The 25,661-nt window shown below is 41.6% G+C and overlaps 1 long non-coding RNA gene across 2 annotated transcripts in view; it reads left to right on the top strand.

Moving 5' to 3' along the window:
• Window positions 1-1,419: 1,419 nt before the first annotated feature.
• LOC147817775 (uncharacterized) overlaps window positions 1,420-25,661 on the top strand; it is a 26,149-nt gene continuing 1,907 nt past the window's right edge. Inside the window, exons 1-3 of one of the 2 annotated variants that reach the window (XR_015438699.1) lie at window positions 1,420-1,614; window positions 2,016-2,124; window positions 25,274-25,655. This is a non-coding gene — a long non-coding RNA (uncharacterized LOC147817775). Of the gene's footprint in view, window positions 1,615-2,015; window positions 2,125-25,273; window positions 25,656-25,661 lie in introns of those variants that run through there. The other variant, XR_015438698.1, reaches the window with a different exon arrangement.

Below are 25,661 nucleotides of genomic sequence, written 5' to 3'. Positions count from 1 at the left end.
GAATTTCGTATGAAAAGAAAAAATACAATACCAACAAAAAACATTACTAATTATTACATTTGTGTCCCAGTAATAGTTTAAGCCCTTGTCTGAATTCATTGAATGTAAAATATTAAAGATGCGTATGAAATGTTTGTTTGGATTAAAGCATGATGAGTCATTTTTCATGCAGGCTATTGACAGGTGGGAAGCAGAAACACACAGGAGCAAATACGTGCTTTCTCTTTGTGGGAGTGGTCCCACCATTAAGCTTTGGACTGGGCTCTTCCCAGTCGGCTCCTCGCTTAAGTATCGATTGAGCTGTGCAGTATTACAGAAACACTTGAATCTCAGGTGGCAGGAATGTGTACAATTGATCTCTTCCACTGTGGCTCCCAGCAGTGGCTTTTTGCTCCACAACACAGAGCACCACAGGAAGAGCCGGGCGAACACACTGAAACACTATCGCTGCAGACTAAGAGGGGCTGTCCCGGTCTGCCCTGCTCACTGTCACTATTTATTGTAGTGCTGTGAGTCTTATCCACTGCTCTGCAGCTTCTCTCACAATGTGTGTTCAGAGTACAGAGAGCCTACACACTATGTTATATTATAAACACACTGATAGGCGAGATGCATATATAACTCCACACACACACACACACACACACACACACACACACACACACACACACACACACACTCTCAAACAAACACTTACATATTTGGATTTATTCATGACATTTGATCTAATGTGTTTTTATTTTGGCATTAGAGTTATTTTCCCCTGTCGGAGCTAAATGGCTTGATTGCCTTTTGCTGCGGTGTCTGGGGAGGATGGGAACCATCAGCAAAGAAACATTACTCTCTTTAGCTGTAAGCCACTCCTGTCCACTTACTGTACACTTGAAGGTTCATTAAAAGGTTGGCCTTAAGTAAGGGCTAGATGCACAGCTGCCACACTGCAAAAATAAGATCATCTGTTTCCAGCATGAGCTCACTTGTGTTGGGAATTATTTTCATTCATTGTTAATACATGAAGGGATCTGCTTCAATATGCTTTGTTTTTTTTCATATTTTCTGTCTTTAAAAATAGTAGTTTTTATGACTGAATGAAACTAAATGCATTTATGGAAATTACTTTTTAAATGAGAATAAATTAGATTTTATAGCACACCCATGTAAGGAAAAACTGGTTCTAGAAAATAATGTTACTCTAAAATAAATGAGGACATAACCACAGGTAGCAAGTGTAGATGGGTCATTGTGTATGTGTGTGTGTGTTCACTGTTATCCGTCAGGAGAAAAAAGCAATAAGAAAGAAAGTAAAAATGAAACAAACAAACTAGTGAACTGCGCCTTGACTCTTCAACAGTGGAAACAAGGGGAGTTTAATTCAGGAGTAAAATATGTTTAATATCTGTTGTTTCTTCCCTCCACAGTTCTTCAGTGTGCAGGTCAAGTTGAGATGAAGCTGCACGGAGCCAATGTTGGGAAGCTGGAGCCCCCTCCCACATCCTCTGCCTTGTGCTGTCAGCCCTCCTGAGTCGATACAAACTGTAGCCTGGGGCCCGGCCTGGACTCCCCACTGAGGTTCTGGCCTACCGCTGGGAGATCAAAGACCTGCAGAGAACAATGGTGAGCCTCATTTACGCGGCCGCAGTTCACTTTCCCTGGAAACGCCGCCACACCTGCCCACGCTGTCAATCACGCCCAGGTGATGGACCTGCTTAGAGGCCTACTCTCTGTAGGAACCTACTTCTCTGCTGCTTTTGCACATATTTATGTAGAAATAGAAAACATGACCCAGAGTCATCTCATGAAATACATATTTTTTCAAAACCCTGAACTATTAATATGTCATTTTCTTCTCATTGTTTAATATGTTTTAATCTGTGAATGTTGTTAACTGGCTTGCTTTGCCTTTAAATTTCCCCAGTGTGGCCTGAAATGATATTTTATTGCATAGAAAAGTGATTATTGGTTTATTTTATGTCTCTAGAAGCTTCACTCTAATTTGCGTTGTCATTTTCCTCCAGCCATTTCATGCTGGTTTTATCTTCCTGTGGTTCTCATCGTGTTTCCTGTGGAAAATGGAGCCTGTCTGCAGCGTGTACACAGCTGGTTGGAAGACAAGACCTCCAGATTGTAAGTACAAACACGGAGTAGGATTTTTCAGGCCTGTGCACTCTCACAGTTATCACAGACGAGAAATCAAAGTCTTCTAGGAAATATCCATCCTCCCCAAAACCCAACACTTTTTTTTCCCCCTTTCACTTTGCTCCTGTTTGTTCTCCATTAAGTTGTGCTTTGGTCTTATGAGGGTTTGGAGATAGTCTTTGCATGGTTTATTTTTATGGCACAGCAATCTGGAGACTATCCAAATGTCAAGGTCATTTATCTTGCAGTTCATCCGCTCCTTGCCTTTTGTGTGGTGAGAAAGAGAGGCACAGGCCCATATTGCATTTCATGACCTATTGTGTCAAAGGAGTACCCAGACTAACAGGTGGGAGCCCTAATGCGAGCTCCTCATGGACCAGACTCACCAAACTTGAGGCTCCCTGGCCCACTCTTTAATAAGGCACTCATGCTTGCAGAACGGCCGCAGTGCTCTGTTTCCTTCATCGTCAGATGGGAACCTTCAGGGATGCTAATGAACATACAGTAAGGGTTTGTCTCACGCACAGTGCTCCCGCTATCAGCGTCTCCCAGTTTATCATCACCACTGAAATTGCAGGGCCGTTTTACTGGGCTTTTACTACAAGGGGGACATTTAGCCCATTGTGATGCTAATTCTTTAAAATTTGATGTCTAGGGTTTGTTCTTTCAGGTCAGGGTAGGTTTATGAGACTGGCTCTTTTGACAGAGTACAAGCACCTTTTTTGTTATCACAGAAAAACCTGCAGTCACGGGTTGTCCTCATTGCCCCTAAAGGCAAATTTAATTTAATGTGCATTTCCATTTTGAGATGAATCACATGTTTCCTTGTTTTGTACAGTAGAATGGAGACAGATCGTCTTTCTTTGGTTTTAAAGAACAGCTTCGAGATTAAGCAGGCTGATTGTAGCCCTTTCACCATCAGAATTACGGTTGGTAACCCTAGCCAGGCCTGTCTGCTCTGGGGCTTAAACACACACAGAGTTGGGGACACTCTCTGTTAATGTCATCTCACAGATACAGTTCCCTCATCACAGTCTAACCTCGAGTCCCACAACCTCTGACACATATTCTTATTCTTTCTCACAGTGTCAAAGCATGCTAGTGAGATGGAAAGATATTCCGCTACAATGGCTGCGGACAGAGATATTGATATTGAGCGTCAAGATGGGATGTCAGAGTCACTAGGAAGAAGCCCTTCAGCCCCTTGTCAGGTGTGTTTGATTCCATAGGTGCTACAGAGAGATGTCTTGAGTTTATTGAATTTGTCATTTTCGGCCTGGGAGTGAAAAGGGCACCTGTGTGCTGCCGTAAGCTCCCGCGCCAGGACCGCCACCCGCATCACGCGATGACAGCTGATGTGCAGGGACAACCCTGAAGCTGTTGAATTTTTTTATTTTTTATTTTTTTTGAAAGCAGTCCATCAGCTTCTGCGTACATTATTCATCAGGGAAACAGCTGAAAGGATATTTACTTTGTCAATTTTCTCATAAAAGCCTCCTCAGGCACAAAAAAGTCACCCTGGGTTACGGCAAGAAAAACATAGCTATTTCAGAGGCAGGTTCAGTGCTCTGTCAGACTCAAATTGAAGACTGTTGTAGCTGTGGATACTGGCCACCCACATCAGTGCTAGATCAAAGCAATGGCCTGCTACAGTGGCTGAATATTCAGTGATGTTATTTGGAGTGTGATAGGTTCTCCTGCTTAGTCACTGACTGTGGGAAAATAAAGAAGGGCTGATAGAGACTTTGCTCTGTTCCACTGTCTTTATGGGATTTCTGCGCTGCAGTACAGTGTATCTAACAGGTCAGGATCACAGATCTGCCACCCACTCCTTTAAAAACTCCTCTCTCCTTTAGTCAAGGTTGCTTTTCTCATTGGACATTTTGTTGCAGACAAGAGGAAAATGGCTTCCTCAGTGAAATGTGTAATCAAATGTAAGATAAGAAATGCATTAGGTCATGGCAATTCCCACAATGTGCTGTTTGATATGGAGATGCGTGTGCATCTGTGTGTCTGTGTGTGTGTGTGTGTGTGTGTATGTGTGTGTGTCTGTGTGTCTGTGTGTGTCTGTGTGTCTGTGTGTGTGTGTGTGTGTCTGTGTGTGTCTGTGTGTGTAACTCAATTGCACCACCAGAGTTACATGTTTGACTCCCACTGGGTCCACCAGCGCTAAAACTGCATCACTCATCGCATTAAAGCCTCCGCTAAATGGCATATGTTATGATTACACGATTTCATGCACATTTAAGAAGATGTGTGTGTGTGTGTGTGTGTGTGTGTGTGTGTGTGTGTGTGTGTGAGTGTGGCTCTTTTCCTACATGCCTTCCTCATGCTCAGTTAAGTCTGTGACACCTGTGATTAATAAGAAATATCCCAGATCCAGCAGGTTAATGTTTAATCAATCAACTCAGAGAGGAGCCTCTAAATGGCCTAGTTTATTTTCAACCATTGCATCACATTAAATGCACAAGAGGTTTTATGCAGCCTAAACTCATTATTTTGGCTTTCAGCTAATGTTTATCAATCTGTGGTGAGAATATTTTACACCAGGCCTTCATGCTTGTTTTGGTGTCTGGGAAAAAGTAAAGAAGATTTCAACTATCAAGAACATAATGTTTTGAAATTAGAGGACAGGCTGAAGTGATTTGAAGGACTAATATATCTGAGAACAATATCAGCATGTACAGTAGGTTACAGGTGATTTCCCGCTCATATCAAACATGTTTTACAGTGTGAGTGGAGATACTGTGAATCATTCTCTCCATCCATTAAATGAGTAATATTTGTGACACTTGTACTGCTCCTGTGTTTCCTCCTCACTGTGAGCTGCTACTGTGTGACTCGGCTAAAGCACCTGCACTATGAAATCAACACCCCACTCAGCAATAATGCTCTCTGAGGCTTGGCCGGTTTACTAAATAATCGATCCAAATAAAAGCAGCAGATAAAATTGACTGACCCTCATATACTTAATTATTGCAGCTATTTGACCAAATAGCATTTTTCAGGATGCTGTGTGTCACAGGCCATCAATATTCCTTTAATCGCTGTTAGTTATTGCCCTACTTTGTTACTGCTGTGGATGGCCAGTCTCCAGTGGTCAGTTTGGCCCAGGGCAGCGGGGGAATGAGATGCTAAATGGTTGCGCAAACAATTTGATTATGCTGTTTAATTCCCGTCATATAGATCTGCCGGGCCTGCTGATGCACTCATTTCTGTGAGGCTGTACAGCAGAGTGCTGACCTGCCCACCTCACACCACCAGCCCTGAAAGAGCTGGTTTTTCCTCCATGGCCTCAGGATCAATAGTGACTGCTCTGTGGCTATGGAACAGCGTCTTACACGTTTCACCTTTTGCCACCAACCCTTCAGCTCCTGTATGACGGAGCAGTGTTCAACATCCAGTCAAAGTTCAAATGTCGAAAGCTCTGGTGTGTTGTGTTCGCGGCCTATACTCCACAGGCCCTCGGTCCTTACCTAGCTGAGCCAAGGTGTTGTAATACAAGGAGAGTTGAGGGTTAACTCTCCCCATCGAAACAGACCACCTCAGCCAAGTGAAAAATGAGAAATGAGCAGGGAAAGCTCTCAGCCACAGTTGCCCAGTTCCCAAAATTAACATTTCAATTCAAAACCAATAATAACGCATTGTGTCTGGCATGAATGAGTGCTGCTGCAAAGGGAAGGCGATACCTCCTGTTCCTGTGTCAGTGAAAAAAGCTCCTTCATCTTCTGCTAAAGGGCCCACACAGTCTGAGGTCAGGCAGTCAGCCTTGGTTACACTGCACAGGCATGCCTGGGTGGACGGCTCGAGCTTCCCGGTGCCTTTACAAAAGCCAGGGACTACAAGCACACACACACACACACACACACACACACACACACACACACACACACACACACACACACACACATACACACATACATAGACATACACAGAAGCACTCATACCCTGCTCCAGATGAAGTTGATGGCTCTTCAGTTTTGCCAAGGACTACTTAGCACATTGAAACAAAAGTACACTTTGTGTTCTTTTAAATAAGTTGCAGTAACTAACTACAATATCATATGACCATTTTGGCCTCAGCAGTATTTTATGATTTGAAACATAATAGTTGTATGAGGCTAAATAATCTCTACATGTGCATTCCACCTGCTTTTCCCGTTCACTGGTCTATTAGAGCTGAAATTCATAGAGCTGAGACACCTTATCTGCAAGATATTCAGTTAAAAACCTGTTATATCTGGAGTGTATGTACCGTATGTGTCTGTTCATGTCAAACACTCTGATATGCTCATTCACAGAGGATCCCGGGCACTCAGCAGGGGCCTCCATCGAGCAAACTGTGTGAAGGGGTTTTCGGGCATCTTGGCTTTTGAGAATGGGATTGGGAGCCAGGCTCCGTGGCTCTGCCAGGAAGGTGTCAGAGCCGACCTCTGCTACATGCTCCCCTCCATCAGAGAGCAGATTACCCATCTGGGAGGTGAGAGGGAGGGACACAGGGCAATTTCAAGCGAGCACTGTGGCTATTTCTACAGAAACTGAAGGGGTGTCTATCTGCTAGCTGTCTGCTCCAAGTGATACAAGCTGTGTTAGTCTGAGTGATCCCTTACATGAACTGCATTGTGTACAGGCAGGAGGTTTTTCTGGGTGGGTTGAACTTCCATAGCTGATGTTTTACTTTCTATGGTAGCAGTTAGGGTGTTTTGCACTTCACACATAAGTTAGAGATGGTACTTTCAGTAAAGTTTTTCTGGGAACAAGGTAGCCAGGGAAGTGAGCACTGGTCTTACTGCTCAGGCGGATTAACAACAATCTCAGTCCTATGCAGGAATCTACAACACTTTGTTAAAGTGTCAAAGAAATCTCAGTGTTTCTCTGTACTTCTCAACTAATTAATGCTCAAACTGGAGCAGCTATAACTGTTGTTAAAACACCTGCAGCACAAAGAACCAACCTCATCTGTGAATCAAATGAATCTAATTTTTTTTTTCACTATTATTTGGAAAAAGTACCATCCTTGAAAAAAAAACCCTCTAGAAAAAAACAAAAGCTCCCCAAAGAGAAGCAAGAGGTGGAGTGTGCATAGCTTTAAGGATTTAAACAACATTGAAAACACAGAACTTCCACAGAGTGATCACACCAGACAGAGCCATGCCTTGTAATGAACTCATAATGTGGTGGTTCAGTCTGCCGCTGTAATTGCAGTGTATATATTTGTACTTTTTAGATATACCTTAAATTATACTACACTGCAACAGGAATAATGGAAAATAAAATGTGAAGTCAAAGACCACAAACTCATGATTTTCTAGGAACTGGCTCCGAAATGTAACTGTTGTAAACTGCATGCCAGAATATTAATAAATGAGTGCTCATCCTGCTTGTCTCCTACAGTTAACAGATGTGACTGTGTGTAAATGTAGAGTAAGACATGAATACAAACTTTCCCTTGCATAGAGAATTTCAGGGTACTAGTTATTGTGAGTTTCTATGAAATGCCTTCCCCTGCATTCTGCTTGTTTGGCTGGCAGTGATGACATCAGTGCTCCCAGCGAAGAGGCCAGCTCCACTAATAAGGCGCTGTTAGGATTGCCGCCCGCTTAGGTTGTCAATGAGTCTGTCTTGATCTGAGGATTAGGCCAGTCGTTCCAATTACAGCCTGGTGCCTTGAGGTTTGTCAGGCATTGACACAGACGCCTGTCGATGGCCCCGGTGCATATTCCAGGACCCCACTGAGTGACAGGCGCCAGCACGCCAAGAGACAATGACGCACAGTGAGTGTGAGTATGTGAGTGTGTGTGACGTGTTTGTGTCTGTAGTGTGAGGTAATTCCATAACGTTATTTTCTCATCTATGCCAGCTCTCAGTTTTAAGTGTCAGGGCTGTATATATACCATGAAGCACATGGTAAAGCGTGTGTGTGTGTGTGTGTGTGTGTGTGTGTGTGTGTGTGTGTGTGTGCAGTATCTCATTTCCATGGCAGATATTGACTCTTGATGACAGCTCATCCTACACTGATGGTGAATACTAGCATAAAACTGGTGATGTATCAGTTAGCTATCAACTGTGCATATGAGGAAGTCTTTCATGTTCGCTGGTGCAGCTCTGTTACAAAGAGTGCTGGTTCTCTAATGCAATACAGGAAAGATCCACACTCATGGATCACTCTGTGGATCTTTTGCAAACCAACCAATGGACAGCCGCCTACTTCATGGCAGGAAGAAATAAGAGACTATTAAATTGTTATCATCAGAATATGATGTATTCCAGGAATTATTTTGCGATCAAATACTGCTATTGCCTCCTTGAACCTGTCTCATCTTATTCACTTAGGTCTGTAATCTCCTACATATAATGTATAGTGTGCAGCTTAGTTTTTCGGGGGAAATGTGATCAAAATATGAGAAGAAAATCTGTCACCACGAAAAAAGTGGGAGAATAAGCAGGGTACTATCTGTTTCTGTCTATGATGGACTCAACCTAAATGACTGCAAAACATCAATGCAAATGGCCACCTGCGCCGATCATAACAACACCAAAACCTGACATTTACTGTTGAGTTTTTCACCACAGCTGCATTAAAAGTAACATGTCATATGGTCTGAGTTTCGGTATGTATCCACAGGAAAATGAAAAAATAGAACCAAACACAGACAGGGTTTTTCACAGTTTCTGCTACTGCTAGTATGCAGCAGGTTAGCTGTGCACTCTGAGCACAGGCTGCTGATGTGTATCTACAGCTCAGCCATGAGTCAGGGGAGCTGGTTCGCACTCTCTCAGAGTAGCACTCAGTAACTTGACATGGCTTGGCTGGACTCAGCCACCTCTCATCTGGTCATCTCTGCTAACTCGAACCCCCTCCCTCCACAGACACACACACACACACACACACACACACACACAAGCTTGTTGCCTGGGAGGCCAGCAGTGACTTTACACCCACAGAGGTGGGTCATGTGACACAGACTGCTGTGTCCCACGTTTGATACTTAATATTCACCACCTGGTGTTATTTACATGCCATTAAATGAAAGATGGCTGCTGCCCTCACTGACTCTCTATTTATCTGATTTGGATAAAATCATCAGAAATACTCTTTGTGAGTTTGAAATTAAAAATCCATGTTGTATCACGTAAACTACCTCCACATTATATATATTTTTTAAATTTCATAGCAGTTGTTGCCTACATCTTTGCCAGGTGTAATGTTATCCACAAGCGATGTTAGCAGGCTGTAATTAAATATGAATGGAGCGCTGTTGGTTGCCCGGCCGGTTTGTTTGGTTGAGTGCTGGCCTGGGGAGGAAAGCTCATCAAATCAGTTGTGCTGGTGTCATTCTACACCCCTATAGCACTCCATGACCGGGAATCTCGGTGGTCCTGTGTAAAAGAGGGGCTGGGAATCACCTGTATTTAGAGTTAATGGATTCGAAATAACTCACAAGCTCGCACTTTAATGAACGCTGGATTGATGAAAAAAGGGCCCCCTGCTACCCTCTGTCCCCGCGTTGCATGAAAAACATTTTCAAATTGCATGCTGGCACAGATAATTCACTTATTCTGTGTAATTGGATGCTGACCAGGGTTAATATGTAGGGTGTCATTAAATGGAAATGTAGAGTTGTAAAGGGGGACTGTATGATACAGGGAGTCTTTTCTATAGAGCTGCCCAGATTGTGAGCTCCTTCTTCAAGCTGGGAGGGACCTTCTTTATTTGAGGCAACTCAAGCATGAATTCTGCGAGGGAAAGATTGGGGACAGTTATATTCACTTCTGTTTGTTGCCAAGTTGAATGAAATGACCTTTAAGATAAAGCAAATCTCTTGAGCAAGTCAGGTGGAGAAAAGGCCGCACAAATAGGGCAGATGTGGTGAAAGGAACTTTTTAAATTCGACAGTGAAGGAGGGCTGCTAGACCATGGATAGTTAAAAGACTGCTGTTTGCTGGTAACCCTGCTCTGCCACCATGACAATGCCACATGGGAGGAGGCACTCACTGTGGACGCTCCTTATTTTGATTCAAACAAGATTGAACACCAGGGAATTACTGTTTCTTTTTTTCCATTTTAAATTTTAGCACAACTTTTCAGGAAAAGTCTTGTGATCCTGCAGAAAATGATTTTGGTTGAGAATGCAGCAGTGGAGTAATGCAAGAGAGAGACTGGTCAATTAAGTTGCTCCTTCAACCTCCATTCATTGGAAAGGCCTGTAATTAGTCCTCCGAAAGCAAAGGTATTTTCCTCGGATGGGTCAATTTGAATTCCTCCTGACTCTGATAGAGAGCGCAGAGCCTCTGTGGCTTCAGGAGATGCCTATAACCTGCATTCTCCCAGTGATAGCAACACTGTAAAACCTGACCAAATGGTTAAACACGTCCTAAAGAAGAACCATTAAAAGCCAAAGAATGTGGAAGTACAGTCAGTGATAAAAACAACAAAATGAACCCTTTCAGTCACAGCCCACTTTTTGTTTTTCTTGGTAGTCTGGTGTGAGCTGGGCTGTGCCACGACTCACCAGCTTTGCCACCTACAAAGAGGGCAGACTCCGCGCTGCCTGGGTACTTTTGGTGAGGAAGTTAATCATATACCTCAGAGTAGCATAACACAAGAAAAGCGGTGTTTGTAAACCTGCCCCCACGGCTCTGCCCATAATTGGCTCTACAAGTGACTGCCTCGGCTTCCTGTCAGCATTATATCTGTGTTCACACCAGCCCAGCTGGTAAGACATTTGTTCCTTGGAAACATGGCTGCTGTTTTGATCTTTGGACTGTGAAAGCAAAGTAGCTCTCACAATGGTAGTAATGTGGGGAGGATTTTCCAGGCTGTGGAGGAAGCCAGGCAAAAATGTCCTGCTGCCTCAGCCTCAGAGTGAAGAACAGAGCTTTGGTAATGTTGTTGATGCTTGCTTCGCTCTTTTGTTACATCTGTTGTAGGATGTTTAAGCAGTGTTTGTTGTTCATTGAGAGTTCAGTTTGAGACACAATACAACTGTACAGCAGAGGTACTTTTTCGATCTCTCCATTCTCAAAAAACTCAACAGTGGTGGAAGAAGTGCGGACATCATTTACCTAAAGAAATAGTAATGAAGTTAAAAGTACAATAGCAGCAGAGTAGAAGGATAAAGAAATATAAATTAGAAAAACACAAAAATCACACAAATACACAGTACCTCAAAACCTTATGTAAGTGCAATGCTTGACCAAATACACTTTCCACTCCTGCCAAGTGTTGATTACTGTTATGAAACATATTTCATTCATTCCTAATAGTAAACATGTGATCAAGATTGTACATTTATCCAGCCATGTGTTTTAAATCCTGAGCTTTAAATCATTTTGAGTATGAGTTAAACAACGTATCCCACTTTGAAACATGCACATGCAAGTGTTGATCAGAAAATTTTGAGCAAATTAATAAATGAGCAGAACAAAGAAATTGAGCCGGGAAAGGCACCTTTGTGGCAGTAAACAGATTGTTATTAGGAGGCAGCAAAGACGCAGGAGTAGAACTTTATTTTGAAGTTGACACGTGGCAGGAATCTGAAATTAAATTGGAAATGTTAAAATACTGCTGGTGACACCTCGACGTGTGGAGGGATGTAACTTCCTGTGCAGCTGTCAAGAAACATCGCCTCCCAAGCTGCTGCTGCTTCTGCTGCTGCGCTCGTATCTGCACCTCAGCTCTGCTAATAGAGCATGCAGAGAAAATAGGGGGAATGGAAAACACTTGGAATATGCTCATAATTAATCATAGCAGCCCTAAAATCAGAGGTTAATGATAAATTTGTAATAGTAACCATTTGTATGGTACACATGAGTATTTTTCAGAACGCACGCACATCTCTTTGATTTCAGGGCAGACTTTAATTTTGCTGGTTTCCTTTTGTTAAAAAAAAAAAAAGACAGACATTAAGAAATGTTCATGTGACAGATGATGAATATATTTTCTCTGACTGTTGATTAATACAGGGTGCAGGAACCCTTGAATGTTGCATCATGTGTTTGTTGTTCTTTTGAAGGGGGCACGGGGTTGTCGACAGATATCTTAGCCAGGTACCAGGAAGAATAGCTCAAGTTGCAGCCCCTCGGCCACATGTGTTTGCAGTGGTTGCCCTTGTGTGATGAAGTATCAGTCCTCTTCACTTCTCGCAGAATGCATGTATGGCTGAATATGACTTTCTCCGGCTGGTTCTCCCATTTATAGACGGGCTAGATTTGTTTGGGATTTTTTGGAAAACCACACTCTGATGAACATCCTGCCCGAGACATTTAATTGTGGCTGCTCCATTTTGTGCACAAGCAGTGCTCTGCCTTTTTAAGACTTGTTTATTCAAAAGCGTCCACATGTTGATTGTAACCTTATTTTTTTCCTGCCTTTCGCCCAGTCAACGTTTTCCATGAATTTGTGACCTTAGTTAGATTGTGATGGGGCAGGATGAGAATTCTTGTGGAAATAATTCACATATTCTTTGTACAATGATTTATTTCATGAACTGCAATTTATCATTAACTGACTTTTGTGTACTGACAGCTTTTATTTTAAGCATTTCCTGCTGAATTGAGTCTAGTTTATCCAAGTCAGTCAACTGTCAAGCTTCCCCTTCATCTTCTCACCATTCTTCTGCTTTGCTTACCTTGGGAAAGAGGCAGTAATAATGAAAAATGAGCACAAACAATACTTTGAATGCATGAAGAGACACCTCAGTCATAAATAGCAGTGGGGGTGAAGCTAAATATTGACTGTGTGACTCCATACTGATGTCTCCTGTGGCCGTAGGTCTTTGTCTTTTTCTCTGCCAGCGTGTGGTTGTAATTGAATTGTAAACAACACCCACCATGTTATTATTTACTGCGCTATGCTGCTCAAACCATTCGACCAGCCACCGCCTCTGCCACTGCAGCAGAGCTCTGAGTCACTTTGACGTGTTACCTAAAAGGCAGTGAAAACAATATATGGCCAGCTCATCCATAAGTCATGGCATTTGGCGCAGCACCGGTGCATCCAACAGAAAGGGGCTTTATGAATGGCACAAAGTCTGTGAATGATAACGGTCATTAATATGTCCATTGAGGTTCACCACATTCATGCCACATATCAAATCCCCTTTGAATGAGATCAGTTCCCTCCTGTCAGAGCCCATTAGATCCGTCCCACAGCCCCAGTGGCCAGCTGACAGGGGAGAAACCCTAGCCCCAGCCTAGCACCATTAGCATTAGAAAATGAGCAATCAGCTGGAATGAAGCGCAAGAGGAGGGGGGACTCGTCCGAACTTAGCAGTGATACCCTTTAGATAGAACCCAAAATGTAACGCCGTGTCAGAGAGGCATTGTGCTTCACAAACAACCAAAATGCTCTACGACAGATATTTTCACCACCATTTCTCTTTTAAATTCAGATATTTGAACTGCACACATTTTCTAAGTTGAACACATGTCTTGCGGTGGCTGTGTGTCTTTTAAAGGCTGCAGAACTCAACTACTTCCTCTCCACTGAAAATGTTCCGGCTGCTCATAGAAAATTGTGTTGAACCTCTTTGACTTTGCGAAATAATTGAGTTAAAACACTCGATAAAACATTAATTAGCTTAGCAGTCTGGAGCAGATAACATAGATAAAACCCTATGTAATTCATATTGATTAGAATATGCACATTGAGCGTAACCTCTTAAGACAAGTTTTCCTTATTAAATGGACACAAAGCCGAGGTCATTATTCGTACAAAGAAAGATCGCTTTAGATTTTATCTTTTCACATAAAAAGGTTTGATTGGATTTCTTTCTGAGGAAGCTGCACAATCTATTTTATTCTGGTTTGATTGTATTACCTCTTAATTAGTTTGTATATTGAGTAGAACAGGCCTTATTGATTTGAGGTGCATTCATTTGCATTGCAAAAATCCCCTTTAATCCAATATAATCTCATCCTTACTCAAACACAGCAGACTGTATCTTTGAGTCACTCTTTTCCCGTTTGTTTTCCAGCTCCTGCCTCTGACTGGTCTCAGGGTTAATATAACCTCTTGGTAGAAATTAGAGATTGCATCCTGTGTGCAAAATCATTTTCCTAAATTTAGTTGTTTATTTAAAGATAGTTACACTCAATTTCTGTGTATTTCATGCGGAGAATTGCATGTTGTGTGTGTTAATTTATACGTCGAGCGTAATAACAAGATGTAGTATTTTCATGTGGCTGTGTTGTGGGGTTTAATTTCGAGCTGTTTCAGTGAATGATTGGCGCTTGTAGGTGTTGTGTGTAAATCTGCTGCTGAACACCCGTGGAGCCGGCGGAGCCGTGTCACACAGAAATCAGCATTGGAGGCGTCAAATCCCTCCCACCCGCCCAATGCACAGCAGCAGGCTTAACAATTCTCTGTAATTAACCTCACCTGAACTTTAATGGCCCACCTCCGGGACCAAGGGCCCCGGCTGTCTAAAATTACTGTCACACATGGAGCCGAGGGGGAGCCCCGCCGCAGCGGGTGTGTTCCACTCAGACAACTGCGAGGGAAATGGACCCCTGTGTAACACCTAATACCACCAACACGATGTCAGAGCGCTCGCAGACATTTTGGGGTTGGAGAGGTGGGGGCTGGTGGTTAGGAGATGCTCCAGCACAGAAAAGCCTTTTGAAGATCTAGAAATATTTGGGAATCTTGTTTCTTGTTTTATTTTATTGCATGTTATTTTAGTCATCTCTGTGCTGCAAAGTCAAAAGAAGTCATTGTTTGTACATCTGCTGAGTTTCGATACTGTTTTCTTTACTCTTCAGCTACGATGGTGACTGATGCTAATGCTAACAATCCACTTCTTCTATTTATGTAATAAATACAATGGCTGCTGCTGGCACAAATATAATATGAATCATTTCATGTGCGGCCAAATATTTTTCCATTGCGGAACAACAAAAAGGAAAGTTTTCTTTTTTTCATATATCAACACAGTATATTCTGTATTTATTTTATATGGTTATCCAACCAGTCCTCCCACCTCAACAACAGAGCAGGCTGTTCATCAGTATCCTCCAAAACCTATTTTATGGTTAAAAGAAACCAGCATTGACTGTTAGTCGGAGAAAGGATGCAAACCATAAAGACTCTCAATGTCTAAGATGTTTATTTTCACCAACATTATTTTGTGTTGAGGTTTTGGAGAGGACAGGCATCATTCACACAACTACGAGAGGTTACCTGTCAGTAAAATGCCAGTAAACAATCAATGCTATTATTTTTCTAGTATTTGGTACTTAGGTGGGGCTCCAGGACCTGTAGGCCTCTGCTTAAGGTTTAGAGTGCACACAGTGCCCATGGGTTTAATTTCCAAATATAACAACATTTACTCAAAAAAAAAGAAAAAAAAAGAAGAATGTATTAAATTCCCACCAAAATGCTTTAAAACTAAAACATTTGCTTATTTTAAATATTTGAAAATAGGTTAAAGTAATATGTTTGTTTATTAATTTACAGGCTTGTGTGCTCTCTGCTGGTCTACTTCCACTGGCGAATATGTCTCAGATTTTCTCTTTAGATACATAGATATCAAATCCAGAGTAAAGCTAAAAGCAAACAAGGGCTTCTAAACAAATAGTCCCTGCTGCACCTACTGTAGAACGGCTGTTTGTGGGTGTGAGGGGAAAGGAAGTGTGAGTCATTTTCTGAATGGTCTTAATTGAGAGGAGGGGATCCAGCTCTAAAGCCTCATGACAGACAAGCTCTCGTCACGTAGCATATAATACAATATTAATAATGTACTTGATCAGGTGTATCAGAGAATCTGTGCGAGTGCGCTATTGATATCAGACACACAGAGTCTGTTGCTTAACAACCTCCACCAGACCAGACCAGATCAGAATCCTGTGGTTGAGGGCCTGCTGCTCTCTTTATCATCTCTCCGAGCCACTTCAGTAGTTTCCTCATACAACAGCTGCATACAGCTACCGAGACATTTGGCGGTGTGAACATGTGCTTGTTGAACACAGTTCTGAATCCTGTGTGGTACGTCTGAGCCCCGGGCTTTGGCGGAACAGACGGGTGGGGAGCATGGTAGATTTCTGATGGATACAGTGAGTCTGAAGTTATCCAGTCACCCTGTGGTACACTGAAGGAAGGTTTCCTGTAGAGATGTTCTCACCGTGTGTGTGTGTGTGTGTGTGTGTGTGTGTGTTCATATGCCCAGTGGTTGAAACATACACAGAGGGGTGAGTCACAGCCGCTATCCCAGGATCAAACAGTTAAAGTGGGCTCTGGGTTTACCATCAGGCCTGATGTTTTATCAGTACTGTGGTCCTCTGCCATGAAAACATTGATATGGACGGTGAGAGGACCCAAAACCTCGACATCACCCACCGAGTCATTTAAACTTTACTTCATTACAGTGTCTCACATGTTAGACTCGTACCAGATGGTGGCCTGACATTTTATATGGGTGTGTTTTGTTTATTCTTGTATTCAAAGAAAACTGTATTATTATTTGTATTGAAGCTTTTGTATTTAGAACATAATCCTACAATTCAACAGTCGTAGATCATAAGATAGTATTTTGTTTGCTGTTGTTGTTGTTTGTTAACTTCTATTAAAGTTTTAATAAAGTTTGGAAGTAAATATCTAATTGAAAGACACAAGTGTATTAGCTTGTTTTTCTTTCATTCATGTCATTCTGTGTGGTATTCTGAAGTAGCAAAGGTCTGCAGATTAACATAAATTGATTAGCTGGTGGGCAGCGGAGACAGCTCCGTCATACATATCAGCAGTATATGCAAAGTGACAGGTTGACAGGTCTGCACACACACACACACACACACACACACAGAGTCCCTCTAACCCACTGGCTGCTGCAATATCCCCCGAGCCACTATCTGTCTGCCACTTGTATGAAGGATAAAGAGACAGGATGTGGAGTGGGGGGGCTTGGGCCTATGACTGAATGCACCATCAATGGGCTTATTTTCATTACAGCCAAACAAATGTGTCACCCCAATCATCACACGGCTGATTTTATCCTTCTGTTACTGTAGCTCCACAAGCATTTCCTTTTGTGAGCGCTCGCTCCTGATAATCCCACTCTGACAAAGGGGCCATGTGCCGCCACAGAGTTCCATGACCAAAAATGTAAAACTAGTCGTTTCCACTTACATACTTTCTCAGTGATATCATACATAATGAAAGAGTGTTTGTAAGCACTTTTGCTTGTTTAGTAATTCCTGTAATCCCATATTCTGCAATAACAGGTATTTAGTGATAAACACTTACTGGAATTCAGCTTGTTTATGCAGATTGTTTGAGTTAGAATGAAGTTATTATTTAAAAAATATTTTATTTATTCTTTAATATCCTAAAGTGTGACTTTCGATCAAGTGATTTACGGCGAGAGTTAGAGGATACATTTTCACAGCAGATGAAACAGTTGTGTGTTGTATAGTTATCACATAGTTTATAGATTAATGGAGCAGTGTGAGTGTAATTTACAGAGGCACAGCTCTCAGTGGGACGGGGCCTCAGTGCTCTCAGTCGGGCCTTCTAAACCTGAGAAACTCCTTTATTCCACCCTTCACTTGCAGACTGACTCCAGCTTTACTGGGCTGGCCCGTCGTAAATGGGACTGGGTATCTTTTTTTCTCAGACGCAGCCTCAGCCCTGCCAGACTCGGTGTGGGCTACAGGGGTGACCTTACCAGGTATTACTGCTGGTGTAAAATACACACAGCGGCAGGCCTGCTGCACTGTGGTGTCTGTTGTCAATTTCCCAGGTCTGGAGGGCAGGATCCCAAAATGAGATATTCATTACAAGAATAAAACATCACCATACATTTCAATGAGTAGTAGGTCATTTAAGTCATTAGAGGTCAAATCTTTTTAGCATTACTGAATAATAGATATAAAGCAGTCAGATTAAAGTAAGGTTCTCCATTTGACCAGGTAAATTAATAAAAAAAAATTAAAAAAAAGATTTTTTAATTACAGGTACTTAGATTTTTATTAATGTTGCCAATGCTGTTGTTATTATTATAAACAGGCTGTGACGCTCACATTCAGCAGGAAATACATGATTGAAATAAATATTGAAATTGAAAATATTACTTGATTGCTGTTATTCTAATAATTGTAATTAATGCCATCAGTTACATCATCATCAGTAAATGAGTTGAGGAGGAATCTCTGTCCCTCACAATGCAGCTTCTTTTTATTATCATGACAATTATTATTTGTCATTTATATATTTTATTTATTCTGCAGTTTTTTATTGTAACTTGAGTCAGTAGCCGAAATAAGACACAACAAAACACAGCCTGTCAGACGAAAGCACACATACAGAAAGAATCATAAACAAAATGAAAAGTTTCATCCACTGAAATGAGACTTTCAAGTTCTTAGTAATTAATTCAGTTTATATGGTACAAAGTACTAGAGGGCAGTTTTCCCAAATTCAATATTTACTGGTTTAAATTTGCAATAGTTCAATTTTGTGATGTGATGCAGTGAAGCAGGTTTAATAGGAGACATTTAAAAACAAAATGACAGTTTATAGTCCTCCTCATGCTGCTAGTGAGGATCAGCCTGCTTTTCTACGGAGATGAGCTTGATATTTATCTCCTCTAAAGAAAGCAGTTTTTTCCTTACTGGATATTCACCTAAGCGCTGCAATGGTGGCCAATTGTTTGTCCTTTTTTAATTTAATTAAATTTTTTGCAAAATAGCTTCTTGCTTGTTGTTTCCACAGTGCATACTTGACTTACTTTCAATGGAGTTGGGTCAACTATCATTGATCCAAGGTGAGTTTAGCGAAGGTGAGTGAGGAAATGCTCTGAGAAACAAATTGACCCTCAACACTCCCTGTGGCCGAGAAATTCAGTGTCACAACCGTGGTGGCTCTTGTCACAGCAGGTGCTTCTCCTCAGTGGCGTAATTGAGCCACAGCGTAAGGATACACAGAGATATGATACTGCTGTGCGTCAATAATTGGACACGGGTGTATTTGTGTTACTGACCACTTGCCACTTGACAATTGTGGCAAAAAGATATACTGTAGATTAAACTGCAGAATATATAGCTCTCCCTGTGAGGATATGAAACCCAGCTGAAATGTCTGAGGTCATCCATCACCTCCATGTATGACGTGTGGCACAGGTCTGCCGTGCTATGCTTTTGAAGAGGGTATCAAGTGAACACTTACATGCAACTATGAGGAATGTGGCGCTGTGGTGTCCGGCAGACTGCACTGTCTCCAGGAATGTGCCAGAATATAATCTTCTCTCTCCCTGAGCAGGAAAAGTTCCCCTATGAGGAAGCTGAACTGATTTTTTTTATGTTGCAACACTAGAAAGAAATAACAACGAATGGCATTGTGTTGTGTTCAGGCTGAGATACAATGGGCAAACACACGGTGTGAGTAACGCCGCATTGATGCTGCAATAAAAGCTGCGACACAAACAGCCAGAAGAAGGTGCTTCTGTTAACAGGGAGAGACAAATACCTTAAACTGTTGTGGTAACAACAACAGAAACTCATATGTACAATAACACCAATGGGACTTCTCAAAATGTGTGTGATAATGTAGCCACATGCTCTTTCTTATACTAATGATGTCCTGCCAGACATTAAATGTGAAGTTGACTAAAGTAAGAGGAACTTTCCGAGGTCAGGTTAGAGCTTATTTATGGAATAAGGTGTCAGGTTTTATTAATGTGATTTCGCTTTGGATCTGTTGCTAAATCTGTAGCTGTTGCATTCATTTGGTTTTATTTATTTATTTTCAGTGGTGGAAAGTAACCAACAGCATTTACTTAAGTACTTAAGTGCAATTCTGAGGTACTCCAATAATTCCATTTATGCTACTTTATACTTCCACTCCTACATTTTAAAGGCAAATATTGTGGTTTTCACTCCACCACATTTATCTGACAGCTTCCAACAGGTGATCAACTAATGAGTTACGATGCATTATTACATGTTGCAAAGATTACGTTGCACAACAGTATATAAAGTAGTTACAATCAGCCCAACCTTTACCAACTGCAACATTCAAATGAGGCTTCCACATTAATGCATCTATCCAATCTAATCCAACAATATAATATATGCCATTCTGCATAATGAGTACTTTTACTTTGAGTACTTTGAGTATATGTTGATAATGATACTTGTATGTATTTTTACTTAAGTGAAATTTTTAATTCTGAACTTTTACTAACTTGAGTATTTCTTCACATGGTGCGGCTATTTTTACTTTAGTAAAAGATCTGAGAACTTCTTGTGTTGCTGTTTATTTTTTGGTTTAGTCTGAACAGATGTAGTTTTGGTTTTAAGATTCTGTTTATTTGACTTTGTGTTACATGTTTTATGTCGGTCTTTCAACATCTTGGGACCATGTTGGCAATAAGTGTTCTCACTTTAACATGTTATCTATTGGTGTTTTTGTAGATCTTTAAATAAATCAAACAAATAAAAATAAGTAGGTAAAAATTCCTGTTGTGTCTCCCCGGTGTTTGCAGATATTTTTGAAACGTACAAAGATATTTAACACTTTCAATGCTTTTTACAGTTTGAATGTTTTTATAATGTATTACCTACATACTAAGATAGATATGGCCCGAGCAGAACCGACCAGAACACACAAATGCGACCGTACAGCAAGGAGCACAGCCAGTGCTGGGGCAGCTGTATTTTTATGCTCAGAGACAAGCCTGGATTTGGATGTAATTATTTGAACAGGTAAATTCTATTTGTTGTCCCTGACTTAGAGAATCCAGGTCTCTGGTTACAGCTAATACAATCCAAACAAAAAACTTTCAGAGGTAACTGACCTATATCCATTCAGGTTTACTTTGGCCCAGGTTTTAAAATTCAAATCCACCCCTCTTCTCTTTAGCCTCCTGTCACTGCTTGTCGCTTGAGGGACGCTGTGATTTATCGACAAGGTAAACAGCTTATGAATGAGGCCTAAGCTTTAGTTATACAGTTTACAACATTTGAGTAACCACAGGAGGTTTATGTACACACACTTTCTCAAGGCTACTGTTAGGGGGGAGAATGAGGTTGCCAGCCTCATCTCATGTCAAGGGAAATTCCTCAATGTCTTAATTGTAAGCCCGTAAGATTAATTCTGCGTGCACAATTGCTTGTGTAAACGTTTCAGGGTGACGTTGAGACATTTTTAAACAAGTTTCAAGCAGCGTGAAGAGTGACGGGGATTGTTTACACCCGTACCTGCAGCTTTTTTGGCATCACAGTCTCGTCTCTGAGGCTGGACGTCCTGAGGCCACCTTCATTCATTTGAAGGAAAAAAGAGAAAAGGAAGGAAGGAAGAATGAAATAAAGTTCATAAGGAAAATTTCTGAGTATTTATTTGTACCATATCCTGTTATAAACCACTGAGTGGGTGATGTAACAACATTTTTGAATTATCACAACCGTCCTGCTTTATCTCTCAGCTACACATATTTAATATTTGTTAATATTTAATGAATCACCTCTGTGAAACACAGAATTTGGTGCAAAGGTGAAATTTCCAGTATTTCTAGTTGTTTTTTCTTTTTCCTCCATGGCTCAGTGTGCATAAAGGGGAGCAAATTCGAGGAGCAACCTGTGTGTGTTTAAGTGCCTAAGGTAAGGCAGAGCCTGCTATTGGCTAATAATTGACTAGTTAGTGCTCTTTCCAGGTCTGCATGAAAGTAGAGTCACACACTGACAGACATGCAGAAGAAGAAAAAGAAACTACTGCTAAAAGGCAAAAACATAATGTAAAGTTTCTGTGTGTACATGAGATGAAATTCTATAAATTGAGTAAAAAATTTAGGGTTGACATGTAGTTAATAGTTAATGCTTAGAGATATGGTAGCAGAGCCAGCTGTCATGCAGAATTAATATTCAGTGAATCAAAACAAAATACTTTGTGTTTTTCTGATTTGTTGATGGTTAGCAGATGAAAATGAACATAGCCGAAGACAGACATTGTTTTAAGTTGATATTTCTCCTGGTGTCTGCTAATGTGTAAATAGGGTGCTATTTTGCACCAGTCCCTGCTGACACAGTATCTATCTGCTCACGGGCGTCACTGAATTCTTGCACATATTTAAACACATCTATTGTAAAAATGGCCCTCTTCCTGTTGTTGTTTTGTGGAGACTTGATTTTATTCAAGCCCCAGGAAGTGGAATAATTTCAATGCAGATGTTTTTCACTGTAAACAGGCATAGCGATCTGGGGGGAGTCTGGGAGGATGAAAGTCGGGGAGAGTGAGGAGTGTTTTCCAGAAGTGGAAAGCATACTGAAATATTTTGCTCTAGCAGCCGTTGTGTTGCTTCATTTACATTCTAATTAAAACAAAGTAAGTTTGAATGGCTCAAGTAAAAGAGAAATGTCTTGGTTAAGAACTCTGTCGATTAAAATTAAAGCCAACACATTTGCACAATACAAACCTTGTACTGAGGTGTGATCCTTTCAAATAATATGGCGACTCGCTAACAGGCCATGTTTTGTGAATGGCTCTTAAGCTCGTACCAACACGGCCGTGGTCTACAATGTTTTTATTCTGAATTCATGGTTGCAGAACAGATCTAAAATCACTTCAGAAAAACTACTTAAAAACATTAGTCAAAATGTCAAGACTCCATCTTTCCAGTTTTCTAAATCAGATATTACAAATATTGAAAACTGTGCCAGCTGGCAAAGTGTGATACTTCTGAGCTTATACCCATTAAATCTGATTTGAATAAGCTTTGTTGGCACTGTTGATCAAGACAGTTACAATTTGACAAGCGCAACATAGAGTGTCCCAAATGTGATAACTGTGCTAGATTATGTGTTTCTGCACCTCTGCAGAAAAAAAAAAACTTCACAGATTAAGTGAAGGACATATCTGATTGGTGGCTGCTAACTAAATGAAAAATTATCCGGTCTTGTTGAAGATTAAACTCAGATCTAAGGCCATTTTTATGTGCTGAGGTGTTATGTTTAAATCAACAAGCACTAACCAATACATTCTGGCCTAGTGCAAACAGAGCAGCAGACTCATTTGATTAATGAGCTGACATGATGTAACCACAGGGGGAAATAGGTTAGTGCACCTGGTCGTTTACACTGTTTTTCATTCATTTGGAAAAATGCTGTGTTGAGGGAGCAAACGGTCAGAGAAACTGTTACTACTCGGAATTGTAAATTTTTTAAATAGCTGAATGATTGAGTTTCTGCTAATGTTGGCTCTGCCCTCTCAATAAATGTCAGTCTTTTTGACAGAAATATAACTTATAGGTCATGGCCTCCTAGTTCTGTGTAGCACTGGCACACACACACACACACAAAATTTTTATTTGTCTGCAAATACACGTGAACAGTTGTGGGAGATGTGATCATCCCTGCATCCCCTGACATGTTGCCTCTGGCAGTGAAGACGCATGGTGTTCAACCAGCAGCTAATATCGCGCTGTCATATATTGCTTTTCCTTTGTCTTTGTCAGTGGTCATCAAAAGGTCAGAGAGGTGACGTGAAGTTGTAAAATGGCCTGAGCAGGGATGACCTATGGCTGCCTGAGCATTCCTAATGCAATAGTGAGGCCTGCGGGCCTGGCCTGCCAATACCGGGCTGATTATAACGAATCAGGTCCCTCTTAACACAATAATGTGATCAATTTCTCATTCCACTGAATAAATAACATGGCAGATAGGGAGCTCTGAGTGACCTGCCGTTAACCCTTTGCCTCATTATTCATATCAGTGCCTGAAAAGAGAGAGAGGGAAGGAGGCAAGGAGAGAAAGGAAGAAACAGGTCAATTTGAGCTAATTATTGGTTAGACAGAGTTGCCCTGCTAAACGCTACTGATTGGATGAATGTCCTGGGACGTTTTTATGACATCTGCTGTGAGTAAGGCCAGTGAAACTCTGGACCTGCTTTTCTTTCCTTTGGGGATTTAAAAGGGCAGAATGACAGATGCTTTACTGTTCCCCAGCTAGTGGTAGCAGTGGCCCACACATGCATCACAGCAGCCCGGCCAGGCAAGGCTCTGCACGGTAACACAATAGGCTGACTCTGCTTTCTCCCTGCTGGGTGCGTGTTCTGTCCTGCTACTGGATAACATGAGGACACTTGGTCAAATACCTGGTTCACCACAGTCACAAAGAAGTAGTGACAATTAGCGCCGCTAATGGAATCATAATTAGCCCTGTCAGTTCTGCATCATACATAAGAAGAGTTCTACTCTGACACATTTGAGCTCCATAAATCTGGATGCTTCTACATTTACTTCAGGTAAACAGTTGCACTTCAATCTTTGTTCCGGCTTCAGTAATGGAGCCGAGTCTGAGCAGGCAGGATTTCTCTGCATTGTAACCAGAGGCCCTGCGCATCTGTGGCGGGGGCCCATGTAGGAGCATACGACACTGTGGGGCGAAGCTTTGAGCTTTACACGATACTCAGTCGAGCTCGACCGGGAGGATGTGACACGGTCATCGCTCTTCATTTATTTACCTGTGGGTTCTTTTTTTTTTTTTTTTGTCACAGTCCCGCTCTGAGTCTGTGCGTGCTCGACACCTAATATCTAGACCTATTGCTTTCATCTCCTCGAGTATTGGTCTCCACTTATCTCACTCTCGTCATCTAACTTTAATCAAGTAAATGGATGCATTTAAGTGTTGCTAATTTCACTTTGGTAATTGCTTGTGTTTAATTAGGTTTGATCAAAAGAGCATTTTAAGTAATTTGAAGTTACCGGTGCAAAGTTCCCCAAACTCAGAGCACATCTATAAAAACCTTGACATGAAAAATAACCTTAAACCGGATGTATTGCATTTTGCTGTGAGGAGCCTCAGGCCTTTGCCCAACTGTGTCACAAGTTTGATTTTAGTTTAAGTTGAATTAAAATATTTTCACAGTTTGCCTGTATGCAAAATATTATGATGAAAATGTGCACTGTGATTCTAATTTTTAACCACTCAAAGTGAACCGTGTGCGTGCTTCTCTTCTTTCATGTTTGACTTTCCCTCACAGTGCAAAATCACACCAGATGTCTGTATCCTGCTACTTTATATCCAGCTCTGAACAGTAGATCCCTCTTGTCTGTCTGTTCACACACAGACCTGATGGCCTTAGCATCTGGCCACATGGCTGAATCTCTCTATATCTCTCTCAGCCCCCCTTTCTCTCTCCCTATTTCAGCACGTAAAAGACCTGAATGACGTCGCCGAGGCCCCGTACAATTTTATTTAAGCCATTACAGTTCCTGCGAGCGTATTGGCGGGGGCTCAGTTCCACATGAGAGGACTTCCTCCTCACCAGGCAGTGTTTAAAGAAGAGCAACAGGTGGCTGCTGGCAGAGGGAACCTGAGGCTAAGTGGATGTCAAAGTGGAATTGTGGCTGAATCACGGCTATTTATTTGACCCTCCTCACATCTGCACTCTTCCCCTCTGAGAAGGAAGAGACGGGAGGGGAGACGAGCAGCAGAGGGCCGTTTTGTTCGGCTCCTCTCCGCAAGTTAATGTGGGGCTGGGGGACGTGTGTGTGTGTGAGCGTGTGTGTGTGTGTGTGAGCGTGTGTGTGTGTGTG

Source organism: Seriola lalandi, unplaced genomic scaffold (genome assembly GCF_002814215.2).
Source record: "Seriola lalandi dorsalis isolate HSWRI2012SDOR001 ecotype SW California unplaced genomic scaffold, Sedor1 jcf7180002054898, whole genome shotgun sequence".
NCBI classification, from domain to species: domain Eukaryota; kingdom Metazoa; phylum Chordata; class Actinopteri; order Carangiformes; family Carangidae; genus Seriola; species Seriola lalandi.
Note: the sequence above shows the minus strand (reverse complement) of the source record. Positions and strands in the feature narration are given on the sequence as shown.